This window comes from Bufo gargarizans, chromosome 4, assembly GCF_014858855.1.
Source record: "Bufo gargarizans isolate SCDJY-AF-19 chromosome 4, ASM1485885v1, whole genome shotgun sequence".
In the NCBI taxonomy this organism is placed as follows: domain Eukaryota; kingdom Metazoa; phylum Chordata; class Amphibia; order Anura; family Bufonidae; genus Bufo; species Bufo gargarizans.
Genome location: NC_058083.1, coordinates 363762444 through 363789652, shown reverse-complemented (window position 1 = coordinate 363789652; position 27209 = coordinate 363762444). Strand labels below are relative to the sequence as shown.

Here is a 27209-nt window from a genome sequence, read left to right as displayed (position 1 = left end):
TATCCCCTGCCAGGGAGAATTTTTGTTTGGGCCTGAGCTAGACGACCTTTTAGAAAAGGCGGCAGATAGAAAGAAAAGATTTCTGGCCCCTGGCCCTGCTTCAGTTTTCGGTCCCAGAAATAGGCAGTCCTTTTGTCCCTTCAGAGGTAATACCAGTAGGAAGTCTGGCCGAGATAAAGATCAGAGATTTAGATCCAGGAATTCAGGGGGGAAAGGATTCTTATTTGGAGACTCCTCCTCTACTAGCAAGAAACAGACCCCACAATGACGCCAGGTTAGAGGTGGGAGGAAGACTGAAGTTCTTCCAGGCATCTTGGGAAAGGGTTGCAGGTCCTTGGGTCCTGGACATAATCCGTTCAGGTCTAAAGCCAGAATTCATCTCTTTGCCTCCGCAAAGATTTATTATTACAAAAAGTATTTGTGTAAGAGGTTCCTTTCCTATAATAAAAGAAGTTTTGGACCTTATCAGGAAAAATGTCTTGATTCCCGTTCCGCAGGAAGAACTGTCCGAAGATTTTTTTCTCCCACCTGTTTTTAGTTCCAAAACCAGACGGCACTTTCAGGACTATCATCAATCTCAGGGATTTAAACAAATTTCTGGTCTTCAGAAAATTCAAGATGGAGACGGTGAGGAATACGATTCAGCTTATTTTTCCTCATCGTTTCATTGCAGTGTTGGATTTAAAGGACGCCTATTTTCACATACCGATGCACCAGAGGTTTCAGAAGTTCCTGAGAGTGGCGATTCAGATAGAAGGTCAGATCAGACAATATCAGTTCCAGGCGCTGCCATGGCACCAAGGATTTTTACGAAAGTGGTGGCAGAGATGGTGTCGTTCATGAGGATAAAGAATATTTTGATAGTCCCATATCTAGACGATTTTTTAGTTATTGCAGATTCTTTACGGGTCTGCGAACAGAATGTTCAGTCTATCCTTCAGACCTTCCAGGATCTGGGATGGATAATAAATTACAAAAAATCCAGATTGATACTGCTAAAAGTGCAGAAATTCCTGGGCCTAGTGTTGAACTCCGAGACTCAAAGAACGTATCTCCCAGAAGAAAAAAATCGCAAAGGTCTGGAGTCAAATAGAATCCCTCTCTTCCACCTCCCTGACTCTTCGGAAGGCTATGTCGGTACTAGCCTCTCTGAATTCCTGCAACCCGGCGGTAGAATGGGCTCGGCTTCACTCCCGACAGCTACAGTCGGAAGTTTTGACAGCCTTCAAAAGACACGGAGGAAAGCTAGATGTCCGAATAAGAATTTCAGACACAACCAAGAAAAGCTTATCCTGGTGGCTGGTCAGAGACAATCTGATTTCAGGGAATTCCATGGTCCTACCCGGATCCTATTGTCCTGACCACAGACGCAAGCCCCTGGGGGTGGGGGGCTCATGTGCTGGGATACAACTTCCAAGGTCTATGGTCCCCAGCTCAGAAGGTATTTTCCTCCAACCGGAAAGAGTTAGTGGCAGTCAGACTGGCAGTGAAAGCTTCCTTAGCCCTTCTTGGCACAGGCCATGTGAGAATTCTGTCAGACAATCAGACGACAGTAGCATATGTAAATCACCAGGGGGGGACAAGGTCGGTATCCCTACGGTGGGAAGCTGGGAGATTGTTAACATTATTGGAGAGACAAGTCAGTCACGTTTCGGCTCTCCACATAAAAGGGAAAGAGAATATTCAGGCGGATTTTCTCAGCAGATACCGCTTAAGACAGGGGGAATGGTCCCTCAACGCCTCAATATTTTCCAGGATCTGCAGGTCATGGGGCACGCCAACTATAGATCTTTTCAGTACGAGCCTGAACAAGAAAGTAGAAATCTTTTGTTCTCTAAATCCAAGAGAATCCCCCTATGAGGTGGATGCGTTTCTCCTGAAGTGGAACTTCCCTCTGGCATATGCCTTTCCCCCCCTTCCAGTTGATCCCAGCAGTTCTAAAAAAGATCAGGATAGACAGAGCAAGGGTCATCCTGATTGCCCCCTATTGGCCCAAGAGGGCGTGGTTCACGCTGCTCCGAACCATGTCTATTTCGGACCCCTGGATCCTACCAGATCTACCGGATCTACTGTCTCAGGGTCCGGTCTTCCATCCGGCAGCAGCTGGTCTCCATCTGACTGCATGGAATTTGAGCGGAGCCTATTAGTTAAAAAAGATTTTACTCAGGAACTCATCACGACCTTACTAAAAAGTAGAAAACCTGTAACGGTTTCAATCTACGCGAGGACTTGGAAGAAGTTTATTGAGTTCAGTAAACTCAACCCTAAGCATTTGCCAGAACGTGTCCCTATATCCCAGGTTCTGGAATTTTTGCAGAAGGGTCTTTCCTTAGGTCTCGCTAAAAGTACGCTTAAAGTGCAGGTCTCTGCTTTATCTGCCCTTTTTGATCAAAATTTTGCCATGAATCCATGGATTGTTAGATTTTTCAAGGCGGTAGATAGGATGACACCAGTCTCTTCCCCTAGGGTGCCCCCGTGGGATCTTAATTTAGTTCCTAATTCCCTTACCAAAGCACCCTTCGAACCCATTGATTCAGTAGGTATTAAGTTTCTTACTCTCAAGCTAGTTTTGTTAGTGGCCCTTACTACGGCTAGAAGGATTAGCGAGCTGCAGGCCATTTCCATCAATCCCCCTTTTACTGTAATTCTTGATGATAGAGTTACTATTCTACCTGATCCGGCCTTTTCTCCCAAGGTGTCTTCTAAATTTCACAGATCACAGGAGATTGTTCTCCCTTCCTTTTGTGACCATCCAAAAAATGCGGGAGAGATTGTGTTTCATACGCTAGATGTACGGAGATGCTTGTTACAGTATCTCAAAGTTACGGAAGGATGGAGAAAGTCTTCTGCTTTGTTTGTTCTCTTTTCCGGATCAAATAAAGGGAAGAAGGCTACCAAAAGTACCTTGTCCAGATGGCTTAGACTGGCCATTATTCAGTCTTACTTGGAGGAGGGCCTGTCTCCTCCTCTTTCGGTGAAGGCTCACTCTACACGTTCGGTTTCCACTTCGTGGGCGGAAGGGTCGCGGGCTTCCATTGAACAGATTTGTAAGGCAGCCACGTGGTCTTCACCTTCTACCTTTTTCCGTCACTACCGTTTGTATTTACTCTCCTCTTCTGATCTTTCCTTTGGGAATTTCTCTGTAATTCTCTCTATGGTGCTGTCGTGGAGGATGGGAAAAATGATGATTACATTTACCGGTAATCGGATTTTCCAGACCCCCACTACAGCACCCTTCCTAATTCCCACCCTGGTGATGTTTTTAAAAAAAAAAAAAAGTGTGTGTGTATATGTATGTATGTATGTATATGTGTGTGTGTGTATATATATATATATATATATATATATATATATATATATATATATATATATATATATATATAGTTATATTTAGAATTTTCTTGGTCTTGCACAATTTATAAGCTTATGATGTTCTGTCTGGATTAACCAATGGTGTAGGAGTCCCTATCTTGCTCTGTAATCCACTGAATGGGAAGAGAGGCTCCACCCTTTTATTTCTGTAGGTTTCCTGTCCCTGGGGGTGGATCCCTCTCTCTATGGTGCTGTCGTGGGGTCTGGAAAATCCGAATACCGGTAAGTGTAATCATCATTTTTGCAATAAAATGAAATTTTTCACTTTCAGCTGTAAAATTTTGCAAAAAAAAAAAACACATCCATGGATAAATGGTTTGGGTAAAAGTTATAGCGTTTACAAACTATGGTACAAAAATTTGAATTTCTGCTTTTTGAAGCAGCTCTGACTTTCTGAGCACCTGTCATGTTTCCTGAGGTTCTACAATGCCCAGACAGTACAAACACCCCACAAATTACCCCATTTCGGAAAAGTAGACACCCTAAGGTATTCGCTGATGGGCATAGTGAGTTCATAGAACTTTTTATTTTTTGTCACAAGTTAGCGGAAAATGATGATATATATATTTTTTTTCTTACAAAGTCTCATATTCCACTAACTTGCGACAAAAAAGAAAAAATTCTAGGAACTCGCCATGCCCCTCACGGAATACCTTGGGGTGTCTTCTTTCCAAAATGGGGTCACTTGTGGCGTAGTTATACTGCCCAGGCAATTTAGGGGCCCAAATGCGTGAGAAGAAGTTTGCAATCAAAATCTGTAAAAAATGACCGGTGAAATCCGAAAGGTGCACTTTGGAATGTGGGTCCCTTTGCCCACCTAGGCTGCAAAAAAGTGTCACACATCTGGTATCGCCATACTCAGGAGAAGTTGGGGAATGTGTTTTGGGGTGTCATTTTACATATACCCATGCTGGGTGAGAGAAATATCTTGGCAAAAGACAAATTTTCCAATTTTCTTTATACAAAGTTGGCATTTGACCAAGATATTTATCTCACCCAGCATGGGTATATGTAAAGTGACACCCCAAAACACATTCCCCAACTTCTCCTGAGTACGGCGATACCACATGTGTGACAACTTTATGCAGCCTAGATGCGCAAAGCGGCCCAAATTCCTTTTAGGAGGGCATTTTTAGACATTTGGATCCCAGACTTCTTCTCACGCTTTCGGGCCCGTACAAAACACATTCCCGTACAAAACACGACACCCCAAAACATTCCCCAACTTCTCCTGAGTACGGCGATACCAGATGTATGACACTTTTTTGCCGCCTAGGTGGGCAAAGGGGCACACATTCCGCGTTCACAGGAAATCTCGGGTATCGCGAGAGGACGCGTATATGCGTCCTCCCAGAAGAACAGGGCCGCCGGCAGGACGCAATCCTGCGTATGGCGGTCCTGTAGCGGTTAAGCTGCAATTCTTATTTTGGCCAACATAAGAAATGAGCAATGCTCTACAAATAGTGTCTAAAAGATCCATGATTGTTCAGAATTTAAAAAATAATAATAATTTTGTAGGAGCAAATACGAGCTTCAAAATCAAAAAAGTTTAAAAAAATTAAATATATGAAAGTTTAAATCACCCCCCCTTTCTGTAGAATAAAAAAATAAATAACAAAAAAATATAAAGATCACAGGCATCACCGCGACCGAAAACACCCATACTATTAAAATATAAAAATATTTTTCCAATACGGCAAATGGCGTAACGGAAAATAGTCTAAATGGCCAATTTGCCATTTTTTCATCTCTTCTTACTCAAATTTTTTAAATAAAATGTGATAAAAAATTCACACACATGCCAAATGGTACAGTCCTGATCAAAAGTTTAAGACCACTTGAAAAATGGCAAAAAATCATATTTTACATTGTTGAATCTTAACCACCTCCCGACCGCCGTACGCGTATATGCGTCCGGGAGGTGGTTGCTTTATTCCTCCTGGACGCATATACGCGTCTTCTCGCGAGACGCGAGATTTCCTGTGAACGCGCACAGGCGCGCGCGCTCACAGGAACAGAAGGTAAGCGAGTGGATCTCCAGGCTGGAGATCCGAATTTTTTAACCCCTAACAGGTATATTAGACGCTGTTTTCATAACAGCGTCTAATATACCTCCTACCTGGTCCTCTGGTGGTCCCTTTTGTTAGGATCGACCACCAGAGGACACAGGTAGGTCAGTACAGTCCCACCAAACACCACACTACACTACACTACACCCCCCACCCCCCCCCCTCCCCCCGTCACTTATAAACCCCTGATCACCCCATATAAACTCCCTGATCACCCCCCTGTCATTGATCACCGCCCTGTCATTGATCACCCCCCTGTCAGGCTCCGTTCAGACATCCGCATGATTTTTACGGATCCGATCCATGTATCCATGGATCCGTAAAAATCATGCGGACGTCTGAATGGAGCCTTACAGGGGGGTGATCAATGACAGGCGGGTGATCACCCATATACACTCCCTGATCACCCCCTGTCATTGATCACCGCCCTGTCAGGCTCCATTCAGACGTCCGCATGATTTTTACGGATCCGATCCATGTATCCATGGATCCGTAAAAATCATGCGGACGTCTGAATGGAGCCTTACAGGGGGGTGATCAATGACAGGCGGGTGATCACCCATATACACTCCCTGATCACCCCCTGTCATTGATCACCCCCCTGTCATTGATCACCCCCCTGTAAGGCTCCATTCAGACGTCCGCATGATTTTTACGGATCCGATCCATGTATCCATGGATCCGTAAAAATCATGCGGACGTCTGAATGGAGCCTTACAGGGGGGTGATCAATGACAGGCGGGTGATCACCCATATACACTCCCTGATCACCCCCTGTCATTGATCACCCCGCTGTCATTGATCACCCCCCTGTAAGGCTCCATTCAGACGTCCGCATGATTTTTACGGATCCGATCCATGTATCCATGGATCCGTAAAAATCATGCGAACGTCTGAATGGAGCCTTACAGGGGGGGTGATCAGTGACAGGGGGGTGATCACCCTGATTACCCTGATCACCCCCTGTCATTGATAACCCCCCTGTAAGGCTCCATTCAGACGTCCGCATGCGTTCTGTGGATCCGATCCATGTATCCATGGATCCGTAAAAAATCATGCGGATGTCTGAATGGAGCCTTACAGGGGGGGTGATCAGTGACAGGGGGGTGATTACCCTGATCACCCCCTGTCATTGATAACCCCCCTGTAAGGCTCCATTCAGACGTCCGCATGCGTTTTGTGGATCCGATCCATGGATCCATGGATCCGTAAAAAATCATGCGGATGTCTGAATGGAGCCTTACAGGGGGGGTGATCAGTGACAGGGGGGTGATCACCCTGATTACCCTGATCACCCCCTGTCATTGATAACCCCCCTGTAAGGCTCCATTCAGACGTCCGCATGCGTTCTGTGGATCCGATCCATGTATCCATGGATCCGTAAAAATCATGCGGACGTCTGAATGGAGCCTTACAGGGGGGTGATCAGGGAGTCTATATGGGTGATCACCCCCCTGTCATTGATCACCCCCCTGTCATTGATCACCCCCCTGTCATTGATCACTCCCCCCCTGGTAAGGCTCCATTCAGCCATTTTTTTTGGCACAAGTTAGCGGACATTTTTTGTTTGTTTTTGTTTTTTCTTACAAAGTCTCATATTCCACTAACTTGTGTCAAAAAATAAAATCTCACATGGACGCACCATACCCCTCACGGAATCCAAATGCGTAAACATTTTTAGACATTTATATTCCAGACTTCTCACGCTTTAGGGCCCCTAAAAAGCCAGGGCAGTATAAATACCCCACATGTGACCCCATTTCGGAAAGAAGACACCCCAAGGTATTCCGTGAGGGGCATATTGAGTCCATGAAAGATTGAAATTTTTGTCCTAAGTTAGCGGAAAGTGAGACTTTGTGAGAAAAAAAACAAAAAAAATCAATATCCGCTAACTTATGCAAAAAAATAAAAAATTCTAGGTACTCGCCATGCCCCTCATTGAATACCTTGGGGTGTCTTCTTTCCAAAGTGGGGTCACATGTGGGGTATTTATACTGCCCTGGCTTTTTAGGGGCCCGAAAGTGTGAGAAGAAGTCTGGGATCCAAATGTCTAAAAATGCCCTCCTAAAAGGAATTTGGGCCCCTTTGCGCATCTAGGCTGCAAAAAAGTGTCACACATGTGGTATCGCCGTACTCAGGAGAAGTTGGGGAATGTGTTTTGGGGTGTCATTTTACATATACCCATGCTGGGTGAGAAAAATATCTTGGTCAAATGCCAACTTTGTATAAAAAAATGGGAAAAGTTGTCTTTTGCCAAGATATTTCTCTCACCCAGCATGGGTATATGTAAAATGACACCCCAAAACACATTCCCCAACTTCTCCAGAGTACGGCGATACCAGATGTGTCACACTTTTTTGCAGCCAAGGTGGGCAAAGGGGCACCTTTCGGATTTCGCAGGCCATTTTTTACACATTTTGATTTCAAGGTACTTCTTACACATTTGGGCCCCTAAATTGCCAGGGCAGTATAACTACGCCACAAGTGACCCCATTTTGGAAAGAAGACACCCCAAGGTATTCCGTGGGGGGCACGGCGAGTTCCTAGAATTTTTTATTTTTTGTCACAATTTAGTGGAATATGAGACTTTGTAAGGAAAAAAGAGAAAAAAAAAAAAATCATCATTTTCCGCTAACTTGTGACAAAAAATAAAAAATTCTAGGAACTCGCCATGCCCCTCACGGAATACCTTAGGGTGTCTTCTTTCCAAAATGGGGTCACTTGTGGCGTAGTTATACTGCCCTGGCAATTTAGGGGCCCAAATGTGTGAGAAGAACTTTGCAATCAAAATGTGTAAAAAATGCCCTGCAAAATCCGAAAGGTGCACTTTGGAATGTGTGCCCCTTTGCCCACCTTGGCAGCAAAAAAGTGTGACACATCTGGTATCGCCGTACTCAGGAGAAGTTGGGGAATGTGTTTTGGGGTGTCATTTTACATATACCCATGCTGGGTGAGAAAAATATCTTGGTCAAATGCCAACTTTGTATAAAAAAATGGGAAAAGTTGTCTTTTGCCAAGATATTTCTCTCACCCAGCATGGGTATATGTAAAATGACACCCCAAAACACATTCCCCAACTTCTCCTGAGTACGGCGATACCACATGTGTGACACTTTTTTGCTGCCAAGGTGGGCAAAGGGGCGCATATTCCAAAGTGCACCTTTCGGATTTCACCGGTCATTTCTTACACATTTTGATTGCAAAGTTCTTCTCACACATTTGGGCCCCTAAATTGCCAGGGCAGTATAACTACCCCACAAGTGACCCCATTTTGGAAAGAAGACACCCCAAGGTATTCTGTGAGGGGCATGGTGAGTTCCTAGAATTTTTTATTTTTTGTCGCAAGTTAGTGGAATATGAGACTTTGTAAGAAAAAAATAAAAATAAAAAATCATCATCATTTTCCGCTAACTTGTGACAAAAAATAAAAAGTTCTATGAACTCACTATGCCCATCAGCGAATACCTTAGGGTGTCTACTTTCCGAAATGGGGTCATTTGTGGGGTTTTTCTACTGTTTGGGCATTGTAGAACCTCAGGAAACATGACAGGTGCTCAGAAAATCAGAGCCGTTTCAAAAAGCGGAAATTCACATTTTTGTACCATAGTTTGTAAACGCTCTAACTTTTACCCAAACCATTTTTTTTTTGCCCAAACATTTTTTTTTTATCAAAGACATGTAGAACTATAAATTTAGCGAAAAATTTATATATGGATGTCGTTTTTTTTGCAAAATTTCACAGCTGAAAGTGAAAAATGTCATTTTTTTGCAAAAAAATCGTTACATTTTGATTAATAACAAAAAAAGTAAAAATGTCAGCAGCAATAAAATACCACCAAATGAAAGCTCCATTAGTGAGAAGAAAAGGAGGTAAAATTCATTTGGGTGGTAAGTTGCATGACCGAGCGATAAACGGTGAAAGTAGTGTAGTGCCGAAGTGTAAAAAGTGGCCTGGTCATGAAGGGGGTTTCACCTAGCGGGGCTGAAGTGGTTAACAAGGTTCCAAGTAGAGCTTCAACATGCAACAAGGAGAAATGAGAGTGAGACAAAACATTTTTTGAGCATTCAATTAATTGAAAATAACAATTAAACTGAAACAGGCTGTTTTTCAGCTGATCCAAATTTTAGGACCACATGCCTTTTTAAAAGGCCAAATCTGTGCAAAGATGTGGATTCATTGTCACTTTCTGTCACTTTTCTTTTGAACGTGGTCAGGTTGTTGAACTGCATAACCATTTGGAATTTCTTAAATGATCCTGAGGGTTATGGAACAAAAAAGTCAAGTGGAAGACCCCAAAAAAAATTCACCAGCACTGAGCCGGAGGATCAAATTGGCTGTTCGTCAAGATACCGGACGATCCTCGACCCAAATTAAGGCCCTTACTTGTGCTGACTGCAGCCCCATAACCATCAGGCGGCATCTGAGACTGAAGGGCTTCAAAAACAAAAAGCGTCTTCAAAGACTTTGTCTCCTTGAGCGTAACTACTTGTTTGTAGTTTCCAAGAGCGCACCAAACATGGGACATTTAAAGGTGGAAGAAAGTTTTATTCTCTGATGAGAAAAAAAAATAACCTTGATGGTCCTGATGGTTTCCAACGTTACTGGCAAGCAGAACCCACCTGAGATGTTTTCTACACGCCACAGTGGAGGGGGCGCCATAATGGTCTGGGGTGCTTTTTCCTTCAGTGGAACAATGGAGCTTTAGGAAGTGTAGGGGCGTCAAACGGCCGCTGGCTATGTCCAGATGTTGTAGAGAGCATTCCTCATGACTGAGGGCCCTCGTCTGTGTGGTAACAACTGGGTTTTTCAACTGGACAATGCTACAGTACACAATGCCCACAGGATAAGGGACTTCTTCCAGGAGAATAACATCACTCTTTCTCATGCATGGCATTGGGGGACACAGCACCATGGGTATATGCCCAGCTGCCACTAGGAGGCTGACACTAGAAACAAAAAAGTGTTGGCTCCTCCCAGGTGGGCTATACCCCTCTGCCAAAGCCGAGAGATATCAGTCTAGTTCTAGTGTCCGTAGGAGGCAGACCAGCTTTTTTTTTCTGCGGGTCATCCTGCTATTTTTATTTTTCATCCTTTTTTTTTTTTTTTTTTCTGCAGGTTTCGGCCTGCTGCAGGGGTAGCTCCATCGTGTTCCACTTTAGTTGCCCCCCTGCGGGCCCGTACCTAGGTACCTGGCAGCCACCCAGTCCCCTGTTTGATCTGCTTCCGCAGTGGAATTCCGGTGGACCCACGGATCCCGTGTTGAGTCTGACGAGGGGGTGGTCATTGCCACGCCTGAAGACGTCGGAAGGTGAGTAGGGATCCGGATCCATTTCGGGGACCCTGTAGCCCCCTCCTTCCCTCCTGGGGCGGTCTTTTCTCTCCTTCCCTTCTCCTTGGTTTCCTAATTGGACACGTTTCTTTCTGGGCCTGGCCCCTTTAAGACGGCCATTATCGCGGCGATCGGTGCACTCCCGCACTAAGGGGGGGTTATTGTCCTACCTGCCCTATTTCAAACCCCCCCCCCCCACACGCGCATCGGCGCTGTGTCATCGCTCCGGATGTCACCGCGATCGCGGGCGTCCGTTGCCAGCCGCATGTCCTTAATCGAGGCCCCGGCTTTTCGGCCGACTAGGCCGCGGTCTCGTGGGGCGGAGCTCCGCCTCCGTTTTCTCTTCCCTTTTTTTTTTTTTTTTTTTTTTTTCTTCTTTCTCCTCCCCTCTCTGGGTGGTGCCCTTGGGAAGCACTTGTTTCTGACCAACCCTGGATCAGCACGGGCTGCTGTGGGGGCGTTCCACTTCTGGCTTCCTTCCTGCAGGCCGGATCCTCTGTTCTTCGGCAGCATCTCTGTGAACGGTTCTCTGTCCGGACGCAGCACCTTTGGGTCTGGTAGGCAGCCTTTGGCTGACTTTTTCCTTTGCAGGCTCCTCCATCCGCCCTCATGTCTTCTGGTCGGGACCCCACTCCCCCTGCCGCCATTTCCACTCATTATACATGTTCCATGTGCAATAGGAAGTTCCCTTGCGGGCCAGTCTACCTCTCTCTGCGCACAGTGCCTCACCCCTAGGCCCGCCCAGGCGGCCCCTGCGACTCCCTCTTTGTCGGTTCTTCCAGAATGGGCTGCTACCCTGTCCCAAGCCATATGCAATATCTCCCAATCCCTGGCGCAGTCCTTGGACAGTCTGCCTGCTCAAATTGCAGCCGCCTCTGGCAGGGACTCCCCCGCTGGGGACGTCCGTTCTAGCTCTAGCACGCAGTCCCGCAAGAGAGCTCGTACGGTCTTGGCCGGGTCCCACTCTTCCTCAGCTACCCTGGATCATTCCCCGTATAGGTCTGAGACGGCCGGGATTTCTTCTTCGGCCGCTCCTGGGGACTCCTCCGCTTCTGATTCTGCGATGTCTGCGGCCATACAGGATCTCATCAAGGCTGTCCGGGACGCGCTCCATTTGCAGGACGTTCCTTCTTCCTCCTCCCAGGAGTCGGTGTCCTTCCGCCATTCTAGACTGTTTTGAGAAGGGTCTTCGCCTGGCTTCTCTCAGGGGGCAGATTTCGGCCCTATCGGTCCTTTTCCAGCGACCTGTGGCTTCACGGGCTCAGGTGAGGACTTTTCTACAGGGCATTGCCCGCTGCGCCCCTCCCTTTCATTTCCCAGTGGAGCTGTGGGATCTGAATCTCGTCCTCGACGCCCTTCAGTCTTCGCCCTTCGAGCCCTTGGCAGAGATCTCTCTGTCGTTTGTTTCGTTCAAGGTGGCCTTTCTAGTGGCCGTCACCTCCATCCGACGCTTTCCTGCCGTTCGCCTTTCCTGGTGTTTCATCAGGATAAGGTAGTTTTGCGCCCAGTTCCCTCCTTTCTGCCGAAGGTGGTCTCCTCGTTTCATATTAATGAGGAAATCGTCCTTCCCTCTTTCTGCCCTAGGGAGAAGTCCCTCCATTTCCTGGATGTTGTTCGGGCTCTCCCCTGTATCTTCACCTCACGGAACCCTTCCGTCGCTCGGACTCCCTTTTTGTGGTCCCGTCGGGCCCTCGTAGGGGTTTGGCTGCCTCCAAGGCCACCATCTCTCGCTGGGTTCGGTTGGCCGTCAAGGAGGCCTCTTTTGCTAAGGGCCGTACTGCCCCCTTCCAGGTTGACTGCTCATTCGACTAGGGCCGTTTGGGCTTCCTGGGCGGTGCGTCATCAGGCATCGGCTTCCCAGGTCTGCAGGGCCGCCACCTGGGCGTCTGTTCACACTTTCTCAAAGTTTTACCATATTCATTCCCTGGCTTCTGCTGACGCCAGCCTGGGGCGCAAGGTTCTGCAAGCAGCTGTGCTTTAGATTGGCGGCATGGCGTTTATTCTTCCCTCCCCCGGGGACTGCTTTTGGACGTCCCATGGTGCTGTGTCCCCCAATGCCATGCACGAGAAAAATAGATTTTTTTGTACTCGCTGTAAAATCCTTTTCTCGTAGTAGGCATTGGGTGTCACGACTGTGACTGATCCAGACAGGTCTGGGAGGAGAAGGTCGCAGCGACTTGCTACTCGCGATAGCTTGTGAGTTTGCTCTGTGGTTCAGGGTATGTCATCAGGGTTTTGCCTTGTGAACCTTTTTGTCCTGACTGGGAGTTTGTAGGCATCCTTCTCAGGTGAGTCCTGTCTGCCACTCCCAGCTACTATATTAGTTTCAGTTTCACTTGCAGTCATTGCTAGATATAGTCCTTACTTCCAGTGCTATTCTGACCTTTGAAGGAGATCGTTTGATGGTATTGCTGTGGAGCTCTCGTCTGGTGTGGACTGTCGTTATTGGGATCACCTTCTCTGCTCGTGACTGGATAAGTCTATCTATGTTTGATTGTTTGTTTGTTTGTTTGTTTGTTGCGGTCTTCCCCTGTTGTTCTCCTAGACGTGAGTGATGGTGACTAGTGCTCCCATCTGCCTTTCCCCAGTCTAGTCTTGTTAGGGTGACTGAGGGTTTAGGCATCCTGCTCGCCGCACGGGTTCACACCCCGTCTAGGGTATCAGGGCAGACAGGTGCCAGCTTAGGGTTAGTCAGGGGTGACCGTTCTATTTCCCATCCGTAGATAAGGGTCCCCCTTCCCCTCCGTCTGGTGCGACACGACTGCTGCTGGGATAGCGGTCGTGACATTGGGGGACACAGATCCCACCCTTTTGAGTTTCTTCTTGTTTGTGGTCCCGTCGTTGCATGCGTGGTCGTCGGGTCACCCCAGTTGAAGACTTGTTGCCTTTCAGTTTTTCTTTTTGGTTCAGGTGTGGTGTTCCTACTGCTTTTGTACCGACTGATATCTCTCGGCTTTGGCAGAGGGGTATAGCCCACCTGGGAGGAACCAACACTTTTTTTTTTTCTAGTGTCAGCCTCCTAGTGGCAGCTGGGCACATACCCATGGTGCTGTGTCCCCCAATGCCTTCTACGAGAAAAGGATTTTACGGTGAGTACAAAAATAAATTTTTTGGCCCATCCTGCGTGTTCCCCTGATCTAAATCCAATTGAGAACCTTTGGGGATGGATGGCAAGGGAAGTTTACAAAAATGGACATCAGTTCCAGACAGTAGATGGCCTTCGTGTGGCCGTCTTCGACACTTTGAGAAATGTTCCCACTCACCTCATGGAAACATCAAGCATGCCGAAACAAATTTTTGAAGTGATAAACAATAACGGTGGAGCTACTCATTACTGAGTTCATGTTTGGAAGTTGGATTTCTGTTTTGGGGGGGTTTATTTTAAATTTTTATTTTTTTGGAGGTGTGGTCCTAAACGTTTGATCAACTGAAAAACAGCCTGTTTCAGTTTATTCGTTTTCATTAAATTGAATGCTCAAAAAAAAAATTCTCACTCCCATTTCTTATTGTTGCATGTTGAAGCTCTATTTGGAACCTTGTTAAGATCCAGCCATGCTAAATATGATTTTTATTTTTATTTTTTGCCATTTTTCAAGTGGTCTTAAACTTTTGATCAGGACTGTATCGATAAAAACTACAGATTGTCCTGCAAAAAATGAGCCCCCCACACACCTCAGTAGACATTTCTATAAAAAAAGTTATGGGGGTCAGAATATGGTGATGTAAACATTTTTAAAAGTTTACATTTATTTTTACACTATTTAGACATAAAAAACTTAAAGGGAACCTGTCATGTAGATATTTGATTATAATCGAACTAATTATATACAATAATTAACTGCTAAAAAGTGCCTTAGATGTATTCACTTACTGGTGTGACGGATGGTTACCTCCTAATATACAGTACAGACCAAAAGTTTGAATACACCTCATGCAAAGAGTTTTCTTTATTTTCATGACTATGAAAATTGTAGGTTCACACTGAAGGCATCAAAACTGTGAATTAACACATGTGGAATTATATACATAACAAAAACGAGTTGCCATCATTACTTTAGGAAATGAACGTCAGTCAGTCCGAAAAATTGGAAAAACTTTGAAAGTGTCCCCAAGTGCAGTCACAAAAACCATCAAGCGCTACAAAGAAACTGGCTCACATGCAGACCGCCCCAGGAAAGGAACACCAAGAGTCACCTCTGCTGCGGAGGATAAGTTCATCCGAGTCACTAGCCTCAGAAATCGCAGGATAACAGCAGCTCAGATTAGAGACCAGGTCAATGCCACACAGAGTTCTAGCAGCAGACACAACTGTTAAGAGGAGACTGTGAGAATCAGGCATTTCATGGTAGAATATCTGCTAGGAAACCACTGCTAAGGACAGGCAACAAGCAGAAGAGACTTGTTTGGGCTAAAAAACTAAAGGAATGGACATTAGACCAGTGGAAATCTGTGCTTTGGTCTGATGAGTCCAAATTTGAGATCTTTGGTTCCAACCACCGTGTCTTTGTGCGACACAGAAAAGGTGAACGGATGGACTCTACATGCCTGGTTTCCACCGTGAAGCATGGAGGAGGAGGTGTGATGGTGCTTTGCTGGTGACACTGTTGGGGATTTATTCAAAATTGAAGGCATACTGAACCAGCATGGCTACCACAGCATCTTGCAGCGGCATGCTATTCCATCCGGTTTGCATTTAGTTGGACCATCATTTATTTCTCGTGCATGGCATTGGGGGACACAGCACCATGGGTATATGCCCAGCTGCCACTAGGAGGCTGACGCTAGAAACAAAAAAGTGTTGGCTCCACCCAGGTGGGCTATACCCCTCTTCCAGAGCCAAAAGAACTCACTTAGTCTAGTTCTAGTGTCCGTAGGAGGCAGACATGACCTGCTGTTCTTTTTTCGCAGGTCATCCTACTCATTTTGTTTTCTTTATTTTTCTCTCTCTTTTTTTTTCTCTACAGGTTGCAGGGGTGGCTCCATCGTGCTCCACCTTAGTTGCCCCCCTGCGGGCGTGTACTCAGGTACCCGACAGCCACCCAGTCCCCACTTGACCTGCTTCCGCAGTGGAATTCCGGCGGACCCACAGCTTCCGTGTTGAGTCCGCCGAGGGGGGTGGTCATGCTGCGTCGGAAGGTGAGTATGGCGGTCTCCCATATTCCCTTCTCCCTCCCTTGTTCTCCTGAGGCCCCTTGTGGCCTGGCCTCTTAGTCCTGAGGCCTCTGAATCAGCTCTCCGGGGGTCATTTTTTTTGCTGGGACTCCTGCATGAGGGCGCGCTTTTTCTGGGGGCTTGGCCCTTTAAGACAGCCGGTTTTTCACTTCTACCATCCGCCCTCATCTGCTCTACCTACCTGGCCTTTCCGGGCCTCCCGCCGGCGCTGTGTCCCCGCTTCTGCCGCCGGACTTTACTGCGGGCGCTCGTTTCTGGCATCGTTTTTTCACTCCGGGCCCCAGCTTTGTTCTGGCCTAGGCCGCAGGTCACGTGGGGCGGAGCTCCGTCTCCGCCTTCTCCAGCTTCCCGGGCCTTTCTTGCTCGTCCCTCGGCTCTGCCTGGTCGCCATCTTGCAGCTCTCTGCGATCGGTTCTCTGGGACACAGCACCATTGGTTCTGGTAGGCAGCCTTTTGGCTGACTCTTTTATTCTTTGCAGGCTCCACTATACACCCTCATGTCTTCCTCTGGTCAGGCCCCCACTCCCTCCGCCGCCATTTCGACTCATTACACCTGCTGTGTGTAATAGGAAGTTCCCATGCGGCCAGCCTACTTCCCTCTGTGTGAAGTGCCTCAACCCCAGTCCGCCCCCGCGGCCCCCTCTTTGTCGGTTCTTCCGGAATAGGCTGCTACCCTATCCCAGGCCATAGGTAACCTTGCCAGCCTCTCCCAATCCCTGGCGCAGTCCTTGGACAGTCTGCCTGCCCAGATTGCGGCCGCCTCTGGCAGGGGCCCTCCGGCTGGTGATGCGCCTGGCGAAAGTTCCCGTTCTGGCACGCGGTCCCACAAGCGACCTCGTACGGTCTCGGCTGGGTCCCACTCCTCCTCAGCTACCTCGGATCACTCCCCGGTTAGGTCTGAGTCGGGTGAAATTTCTTCTTCAGCCGTTTCCGCCGCTCCTGGGGACTCCTCCGCTTCCGATTCTGAATCGGAGCGGTGCTCGGCGATGTCGGCGGCCATACAGGATCTTATCAAGGCCGTCCATGTGCAGGACGTTCTTTCTTCCTCCTCTCTGGAGTCGGTGTCCTTCCGCCGTTCTAGACGGTTCACTGTGGTCTTCCCGAATCACGAGGATCTGGACGCACTTCTTGCTAAGGAGTGGCGTCACCCTGATCGGCGCCTTCATCTTACCAAGGCCTCTGATGTCCCTTATCCTTTTTCTGAGGAATCCGGGAATCTTTTGGACAGTTTCTCCTCAGGTAGACCCTCATGTTGCTCGCCTGGCGAAAGCTACTACCCTTCCCCTGGCTGACGCGGCTTCCTTGTCGGATCCCGCTGACAAATGGGTTGACTCTTTGGCCAAGTCTGTTTTCATGGCAGCGGGTGCCGTCTCCTGGGTGGCTAAGGTCTGCGCTATTTGGGCAAAACAGCTTATCCGTGCCTTACCTCCAGAATCTGACCATGGGGATTTGGCAGTGCTTGCCTCTCAAATTTACCAGGCGTCCAAGTTTCTTTGCGATGCCTCTCCGGCCCGCCGCTCTGGCCGCGCGGCCGCCAACTCTGTGGCCATCTGGCTTCGTTCTTGGGCGGCGGATTCCACCTCCAAGAAAGCTCTAATTTCCCTTCCCTTTCTTGGTGGGAAGCTCTTTGGGAAGCGTTTGGAGGCGCTCATCTCGGAGGCCACTGGCGGTAAGAGTTCTCTTATTCCCCAGAATAAGCCTCGCCGCCGTCGCTTCCCTGGGTCGTCCTCTTGGACGCAGTCCTTTCGCCCCCCCCCCCCCCGCCCGATCTGATAAGAAGACCTCCAGGCCTTCCTTTAAGGCCAAGCCCTCCTGGCATGCCAAGCCCAAACCTGCTCGCCCCCAGTCCACTAAGCCTCCTTCCGCATGACTCTGCCTCGGTCAAGGTGGTAGGGCGGCTGCTCGCCTTTCGGGATGTCTGGCAAGCAAGTGTAGAAGACGCTTGGGTTCTCGAGGTGGTCTCCTCCGGATACTGGATCGAATTTTCCGATCTTCCTGACGTCGCCCCCCAGGTCTCCCTCCGGGGCAGACGTTTTTTTTCAGGCCATTCGTTACCTGCGCTCTCTAGGGGTTGTCGTTCCGGTTCCAGAGTCAGAACGTTTTCGGGGGTTCTACTCGAACCTGTTCACTTTTCCCAAGATGGACGTTTCGCTCCGTCCTATCCTGGACCACTTTGTCCGGGTCCGTCATTTTCGCATGGAGTCCCTCCGGTCCGTGATCGCCTCCTTGGAGTTGGACGAGTTCCTGTCGTCCATCGATATTCAGGACGCCTATCTGCACGTCCCCATTGCCCTGTCCCATCAAAAGTTCCTTCGCTTCGCGGTAGCTTCTCTTCATTTCCAATTTGTAGCCTCGCCCTGCCTCCGCTCCGAGGGTTTTCACCAAGGTGTTGGCTCCCCTCGTGGCCCTTCTCCGTGCCAGGGGGGTCGCCTTGGTACCCTACCTGGATTACCTTCTGATTCGGGCCCCGTCGTTGGAGGACAACCTGTCCAGCCTGAGCATCACCCTCTCAGCTCTTGCCCAGTTCGGGTGGCTCATCAACCACTCCAGGTCCTCCCTCATCCCATGCCAGAGGATGCCCTTCCTGGGCATGATCTTCGACACTCGCCTCGGGCGGGTGTTCCTTCCCCCAGAGAAGATTGCTTCTCTTCAGGCAGGGGTGAATCATCTCCGCGGCCCGTCCTCTCTGACCATCAGGACGTGTATGCGTGTCCTGGGGAGGATGGTGGCCTCATTCGAAGCCATTCCCAATTCCACTCCCAGGAACTTCAGTTGTTCATTCTATCCAGGTGGGACAAGACTCCGGCAGGCCTCGATCGCCTTACCCGTCTTCCGCCTCAGCTTCGCCAGGACCTTTTCCTGGTGGCTACTTCCTCGGACTGTGTCCCTGGGCCGGTCCTTTCTTCCCCCCAGTTGGCGGGTGATCACGACGCACGCCAGTCTCTCGGGTTGGGGAGTGGTCTTCGAGTCTCTCACAGTCCAGGTCTTTGGTCTGTTCAGGAGTCCTCCCTGCAGATCAATGTTCTCGAGCTCAGGGCAATTTTCCTGGCACTGTCTCACTGGACCCCATGTCTGCGCAGTCTCCCGATCCGGGTTCAGATGGACAATTCCACTGCCGTGGCTTATCTGAACCACCAAGGGGGCACCAGGAGTGTGATGGCCTTGCGGGAAGCCTCCCATATCCTGCGTTGGGCGGAGAAGCACGTTCCCGTTCTCTCCGCCGTTCACATTCCCGGGGTCGACAACTGGGCGGCAGACTTCCTCAGTCGTCAGCTCGCGGACCCGGGCGAATGGTCTCTCCACCCAGAGGTGTTCCTTCAGCTTTGTCACCGATGGGGAACTCCGGACGTGGATCTTTTCGCGTCTCGCCTCAACCACAGGCTTCCGTGCTATGTCGCGCTGTTCAGGGACCCTCAGGCTCTTGCGGTCGACGCCCTAGTTTAGCCTTGGTCTCAGTTCGTCCTTCTGTACCTTTTACCTCCCATTCCTCTCCTGCCCCGAGCGCTCAAGTGTCTCAAAGCAGCCCGGGTTCCGGCGATCCTGGTGGCTCTGGATTAGCCCCCGTAGAGCGTGGAACTCAGATCTAGTGTTTCTGCTCGCCGACGTTCCGTGGTAACTTCCTCTGCGCCACGATCTCCTTTCTCAGGGCCCTCTGTCCCACCCGAATTTACCTCAGCTTCGTTTGACGGCGTGGCTGTTGAGACTGCGGTCCTGAAGTCCCGTGGCCTCTCGGATTCGTTCATTCAGACGATGCTTCATGCTCGCAAACCCCAGTCGGCCTGTACTACCGGACCCGGAGAGCGTATTTTGCCTGGTGCGAGTCTGGGCGTTTTCGTCTTCTCAGTTTCTCCGTCCCTAACATTTTGGCCTTCTTTCAGGCCGGTTTTGAGAAGGGCCTTCGCCTGGCTTCTCTCAGGGGGGCAGATTTCAGCCCTCTCGGTACTCTTCCAGCGTCCTGTGGCCTCGCGTGCTCAGGTTAGGACCTTCCTACAGGGTGTCGCTCGCCGAGCCCTTCCCTTTCGTTTTCCGGTGGAGCCGTAGGACCTGAATCTCGTCCTCGACGCCCTTCAGTCTTCTCCTTTTGAGCCTTTGGCAGAGATTTCTCTGTCGTTTGTCTCGTTTAAGGTGGCCTTCCTTGTGGCAGTCACCACCATCCGCCGGGTCTCCGAATTGGCGGCGCTTTCTTGCCGGTCTCCTTTCCTGGTGTTCCATCAGGACAAGGTAGTGTTGCGTCCCGTTCCTTCTTTTCTTCCTAAGGTGGTCTCCTCGTTTCATATCAATGAGGAGATTGTCCTTCCTTCTGCCCTAATCCTTCTCACCCTAGGGAGAAATCCCTCCATTGCCTTGATGTTGTTCGGGCTCTCCGCTGGTACCTTCGCTTCACGGAACCTTTCCGTCGTTCGGACTCTCTTTTCGTGGTCCCGGCGGGCCCTTGTAAGGGTTTGCCTGCCTCCAAGGCCACCATCTCTCGCTGGCTTCGGTCGGCTGTCAAGGAGGCGTATGTCGCGAAGGGCTGTGCTCCCCCTTCCACGTTGACCGCTCATTCGACTAGGGCAGTTGGGGCTTCCTGGGCGGTGCGTCATCAGGCTTCTGCTGCCCAGGTTTGCCGGGCTGCCACCTGGGCGTCAGTTCACACTTTTTCTAAGTTTTACCATATTCATTCCCTGGCTTCTGCTCACGCCAGCCTGGGGCATAAGGTTCTACAGGCAGCTGTGCTTTAGGTTGGCAACATGGCGTTCTTCTTCCCTCCCTCAGGGACTGCTTTGGGACGTCCCATGGTGCTGTGTCCCCCCAATGCCATGCACGAGAAAAATAGATTTTTTTTGTACTGACCGTAAAATCCTTTTCTCGTAGTAGGCATTGGGGGGACACAGATCCCACCCTTTTTGAGCTTATTTTTGTTTGTGGTCCCGGCGTTTATTTGTGGTTGTCGGGTTCACCAGTTCAAGACTTTTTGGCATTCAGTTTCCTTTTTAGTTCAGATGTGGGGTTCCTACTGCTTTTGTACCGACTGAGTTATTTTGGCTCTGGCAGAGGGGTATAGTCCACCTGGGTGGAGCCAACACTTTTGTTTCTAGTGTCAGCCTCCTAGTGGCAGCTGGGCATATACCCATGGTGCTGTGTCCCCCAATGCCTACTACGAGAAAAGGATTTTACAGTGAGTACAAAAAATTCATTTTTTTTCAACAGGACAATGACCCCAAACACACCTCCAGGCTGTGTAAGTGCTATTTGACCATGAAGGAGAGTGACGGGGTGCTGTGCCAGATGACCTGGCCTCCACAGTCACCGGACCTGAACCCAATCGAGATGGTTTGGAGTGAGCTGGACTGCATAGTGAAGGCAAAAGGGCCAACAAGTGCTAAGCATCTCTGGGAACTCCTTCAAGACTGTTGGAAGACCATTTCAGGTGACTACCTCTTGAAGCTCATCAAGAGAATGCCAAGAGTGTGCAAAGCAGTAATCAAAGCAAAAGGTGGCTATTTTGAAGAACCTAGAATATGACACATTTTCAGTTGTTTCACACTTTTTTGTTATGTATATAATTCCACATGTGTTAATTCATAGTTTTGATGCCTTCAGTGTGAATCTATAATTTTCATAGTCATGAAAATAAAGAAAACTCTTTGAATGAGAAGGTGTGTCCAAACTTTTGGTCTGTACTGTACACACAAAGATGCTGCATGCTAATGAGCTGATTTGAATCCAACATGATGTCATTGAGTCCAGCGTATATTTAATTCAGAGATATAGCCACTCCCTGCCCTCCTGCTGCTGATTCATATGGAAAATAACTGTCAATCAGCATAGGTGGGGAGTGTCAGGAGCTCATGAATATTCAGGACTCATCATTATGAACTGGAGCTTTTCAATACAAGATGTTGGCAGATTGACTTGGTCAATTAAAGAAAGTGACCCAGCATTTTGCTAAGAGAATCAGTCACTTATTTATGTTGCCCTTAGTTAGGACACCATAAAACTGGTGACAGGTTCCCTTTTAAACATACAGTACAGACCAAAAGTTTGGACACACCTTCTCATTCAAAGTTTTCTTTATTTTCATGACTATGAAAATTGTAGATTCACACTGAAGGCATCAAAACTATGAATTAACACATGTGGAATTATATACATAACAAAAAAGTGTGAAACAACTGAAAATAGGTCATATTCTAGGTTCTTCAAAGTAGCCACCTTTTGCTTTGATTACTGCTTTGCACACTCTTGGCATTCTCTTGATGAGCTTCAAGAGGTAGTCACCTGAAATGGTTTTCACTTCACAGGTGTGCCCTGTCAGGTTTAATAAGTGGGATTTCTTGCCTTATAAATGGGGTTGGACCATCAGTTGCGTTGTGGAGAAGTCAGGTGCATACACAGCTGATAGTCATACTGAATAAACTGTTAGAATTTGCGTTATGGTAAGAAAAAAGCAGCTAAGTAAAGAAAAACGAGTGGCCATCGTTACTTTAAGAAATGAAGGTCAGTCAGTCCGAAAAATTGGGAAAACTTTGAAAGTGTCCCCAAGTGCAGTCACAAAAACCATCAAGCGCTACAAAGAAACTGTCTCACATGCGGACCGCCCCAGGAAAGGAAGACCAAGAGTCACCTCTGCTGCGTAGGATAAGTTCATCCGAGTCACCAGCCTCAGAAATCGCAGGTTAACAGCAGCTCAGATTAGAGACCAGGTCAATGCCACACAGAGTTCTAGCAGCAGACACATCTCTAGAACAACTGTTAAGAGGAGACTGTGTGAATCAGGCCTTCATGGTAGAATATCTGCTAGGAAACCACTGCTATGGACAGGCAACAAGCAGAAGAGACTTGTTTGGGCTAAAGAACAAAAGGAATGGACATTAGACCAGTGGAAATCTGTGCTTTGGTCTGATGAGTCCAAATTTGAGATCTTTGGTTCCAACCACCGTGTCTTTTTGCGACGCAGAAAAGGTGAACGGATGGACTCTACATTCCTGGTTCCCACCATGAAGCATGGAGGAGGAGGAGGAGGTGTGATGGTGTGGGGGTGCTTTGCTGGTGACACTGTTGGGGATTTATTCTAAATTAAAGGCATACTGAACCAGCATGGCTACCACAGCATCTTGTAGTGGCATGCTATTCCATCCGGTTTGCGTTTAGTTGGACCATCTTTTGTTTTTTCAACAGGACAATGACCCCAAACACACCTCCAGGCTGTGTAAGGGCTATTTGACCATGAAGGAGAGTGATGGGGTGCTGCACCAGATGACCTGGCCTCCACAGTCACCGGACCTGAACCCAATCGAGATGGTTTGGGGTGAGCTGGAAGGCAAAAGTGAAGGCAAAAGGGCCAACAAGTGCTAAGCATCTCTGGGAACTTCTTCAAGATTGTTGGAAGACCATTTCAGGTGACTACCTCTTGAAGCTCATCAAGAGAATGCCAAGAGTGTGCAAAGCAGTAATCAAAGCAAAAGGTGGCTACTTTGAAGAACCTAGAATATATTTTCAGTAGTTTCACACTTTTTTGTTATGTATATAATTCCACATGTGTTAATTCATAGTTTTGATGCCTTCAGTGTGAATCTACAATTTTCATAGTCATGAAAATAAAGAAAACTCTTTGAATGAGAAGGTGTGTCCAAACTTTTGGTCTGTACTGTATGTGGTATCATTTTAATCATACTGACCCAAAGAATGGAGGCCACAGGTCAGCTTTACCGCAAAGGGAACGCCGTGGGAACAAAACCCATAAAATGGTGGAGGCACATCCTCCAATGTGCCTCCACCAGGCAATTTCACCCCATTTGGATTCCCCCCCCCCCCCCCCCTTACTACATTGTATGCTATATTAAATGGTGGCATTAGAAAGTACCACTTATCCCGCTCCCTAATACAGCTATGTGAATGGAAAAATAATCAGGGAAGGCCTGTAGTAGTAATAAACCTATAAAAGGCTACCAGGTCTATTACTGATCTATTCCAATGCATGTGGCAGCACTGCTTTGGAATATACAGAATGTTCTATTCAGTAATGGAATAAATGATATTACTGAATAGAAATGGCAATCTGTTAGGCCCTTGGGGGGGGGGGGGATTATTATTTTTATTTTTTTACCATTGTCACTTTGCCTTCCAAAAAACCTCTCAAGTAATCAAAAAGTCTTATGTACCCCAAAATGGTACTGATCATAAGTACACTTTTTTTCCTGCAAAAGGCAAGCCCTCAGACGTCAACATTGGCAGAAAAATAAGAAAAAAAATTGTAAGCCCGCTAGCGTCTTAAAAAAGAAGTAAAATTACATTGCCAAAATGATGACAACATAAAGTAGACATATGGTGAATGTTAATAACTTTGAGGTATCACTATCTGTCTTAAAAGCAGAGATTTAAATTTATAAATAAATTTATAAATTTATAAATAAAGGTAAAAACTATCAATGCAAACTTTTCTCCTCCCCTCCATGGCGGCACCTTACTTGGAGATTATCCTCCTCCTCCAGCCAGGCAGGGACAGGAAGGTTCAAAAGGGCCCGCCTCCTCACTTATCTTCAGTGTCTTCCTGTCCCTGCCAGGCGGAAGATAGGACTACGTTCGTGCTCCGGTCGGGAGCTATCGCGGATGGCGGGTGCATTACGCCAGCCACGGTCTTACCTTGGGCAAGTAAGTCCGTTCCATGGATGCCTGCCGCGGTCCTCTCCTAAACTTGCGCGCGCCAGCAAACACTCGGACACTCAAAGGAGTACTTCTGGCTTCTAGGCTGCCCGAGATTCTCGGCTCCAGCGGGTGATGTCATCTGGGGGCCTAATTATGGTAGCCGGAGAGTTGCCGGCCCGGATGACGTCGGAGGTCCTGGGGAGACTTCCGGCTATACGTAGTTTTCTAAAGACTGGCGCCCTGGTCAAGTCGGATGTTGGCCTCTGACCAGAGAGTTTGCAAGCTTCCTGCAGCCTCAGACATCCGCACATATGGATCGGGAGGAAGCTATGGACCAACCTGTAGCTGTGAGTGACATCCAGGTTGTGAGTATGGAATGCTGCTTGCACTGTTACTAAGTCTTTCTCATCTTTCCCCGATTTTGTATGGAAGAGTGACAAAGATAGTTCCGTAAGGCCTAAAATATCGCCGAAATCTAAATTCCTAGATGTTGCGTATGTTCGGCCAAACTCCCCGATGGTTATGCTAAAAAAACTTTGTGGAAAATCCATTGATAGCATTGTTAGGGAAGAAGCCCTGTCCCTGAAACAGGAATTGCAGTGCCTGATTAAGCAAGAAATAAAAACCGCTTTCTCAGATTTTTCTGCCGCCGCTAACGTTCCATCAACTTCCAAACGGGCCCAGGAAAAAATCCCCCTTTAAAAACCTCTTCATCTTCCTCTGATGTTTCTTCAGATAGCGATGAGGATAGTAATAATTCCGACTCTGATGGATTACCTATTTTCATCTGACGATATAAATGATCTATTAAAAGCGGTCAGGGATACCATGGAAATTAAGGAAGAAAAAGTACATAGGTCCGCCCAGGATAGAATGTTTTCAGTATTAGAAACCAAGAAGAAAAGGGTATTTCCGGTACACAAAAATCTGCAGTCTCTTATCTTGAGGGAGTGGAAAAATCCTGACAGGAAGGTTTTCCTACCCCGAACAATTAGGAAAAGGCTTCCTTTCGACGAAGAAGTGTCCCCATTCTTGAGTTGTCCTAAAATTGATGTTTCACTCTTCAAACTAGCTAAAGGTTCTTCTTTACCATTCGAAGATACAGGATCATTGCGTGATCCTATGGACAAAAAAGTGGATGCTAACCTTAAAAGAACCTGGGATGCGGTCGCGGCTTTGTTTAAACCTAATATCGCGGCCACGTCCGTTGCTAGATCCCTAAAAAGTTGGTGGGAACAACTAGATATACTATTGAAATCCAATACCCCATGTGAAAACTTTGCAAACTCCTTCCCTCTCTTATTAAAAGCCCTAGATTTTTTGTCAGACACAACAGCGGATTCTGTCAGGCTGGCCGCAAAAGCTACGGCTCTAGCCAATAACTCTAGAAGGGCACTTTGGCTAAAAGTTTGGTCCGGAGACACAGGTTCCAAAGCAAAACTATGTAACATTCCGTTTTATGGTAATCTTCTCTTTGGGCAGGACTTAGATACAATTCTAGAGAAAGCTTCTGATTTCAAAAAGAACTTCCCAGAGGATAAAAAGAAGAGGAAAGCTCCCTTTTTTTCGTCCCCAAAAAAAGGTTATGTTTCAAAATAAAAGGAGTAAAACGGAAAACTGGAGATCAGGAAGACAGAAAGGGAAGGGTTTTATGTTCTCTCCCCGTTCCGAAGAATCTTCCAAAAAATGACGCCAGAGCCCCAGTGGGGGGAAGACTGGGCAAATTTGTGGATTGCTGGGAAAAATACTCATGCAGCCACTGGTTACTAAATACCCTCCACAAGGGGTACAGTATTCCCTTTGTCAAGAGTCCCCCCTCTCTATTTATTCAGACTCCATTTCAGAGCTCGGAACATCTCCAGCTTTGCATGGAGCAAGAAATCGAACTTCTAGTTCAGATGAACGTCTTAGTTCCGGTACCTACGGATCAAGTCGGTCTGGGCTGTTATTCCAGGGTGTTCCTGGTAAAAAAAAACAAACGGGAAAATGCGTCTCATTATAAATATGAAAGCCCTGAACGGGTCCATAAAGTACGAAAAATTCAGGATGGAATCTATAAGAACCACGGTCAAAGTTCTACAAGAAGGGGCGTTTCTAGCATCCATAGATTTAAAAGATGCGTATTTTCATGTCATCATCCAGGGTCTCAACCATTCTTGAGAATAGCGGTATGGTTCCAAGGGCATCTAAAACATTTCCAGTTTCAAGCTCTACCCTTTGGGATAACGACTGCCCCAGGCTTTTTACTAAAATTATGCTAGAGGCAATAACCCCTCTGAGAAAGGAAAAAATTATAGTTCTATACCTGGACGACCTTTTGATAGTGGGGGACTCCCAGAAAGACCTAAAGACCAATCTATCCAAAACGATAGGCAGACTGGAGGAACTGGGTTGGATTTTAAATCGGGAGAAGTCCCACTTAGTTCCCACGCAAAAGATAGTTTTTCTGGGAATTCTCATAGACTCGGTGAGCCAAAAATGCTTTTTACCAGCAGAAAAGATCACGAAAATCCAATCCCAGGTAAAACAGTTCAGGCAACAAAGATCCCACACCATAAGACAAACGATGGCCCTGATAGGATCCTTTACAGCTTGTATCCCGGCAGTGAAGTGGGTGTAAATACATTCCCGTCCTCTT

The 27209-nt window shown here is 47.6% G+C and overlaps 1 protein-coding gene across 1 annotated transcript in view; it reads left to right on the top strand.

Moving 5' to 3' along the window:
- The window catches only part of PDCD2 (programmed cell death 2), a 53090-nt gene that overhangs the window by 15281 nt on the left and 10600 nt on the right, over positions 1–27209 (top strand). The gene's annotated exons all lie outside the window — the stretch shown is intronic.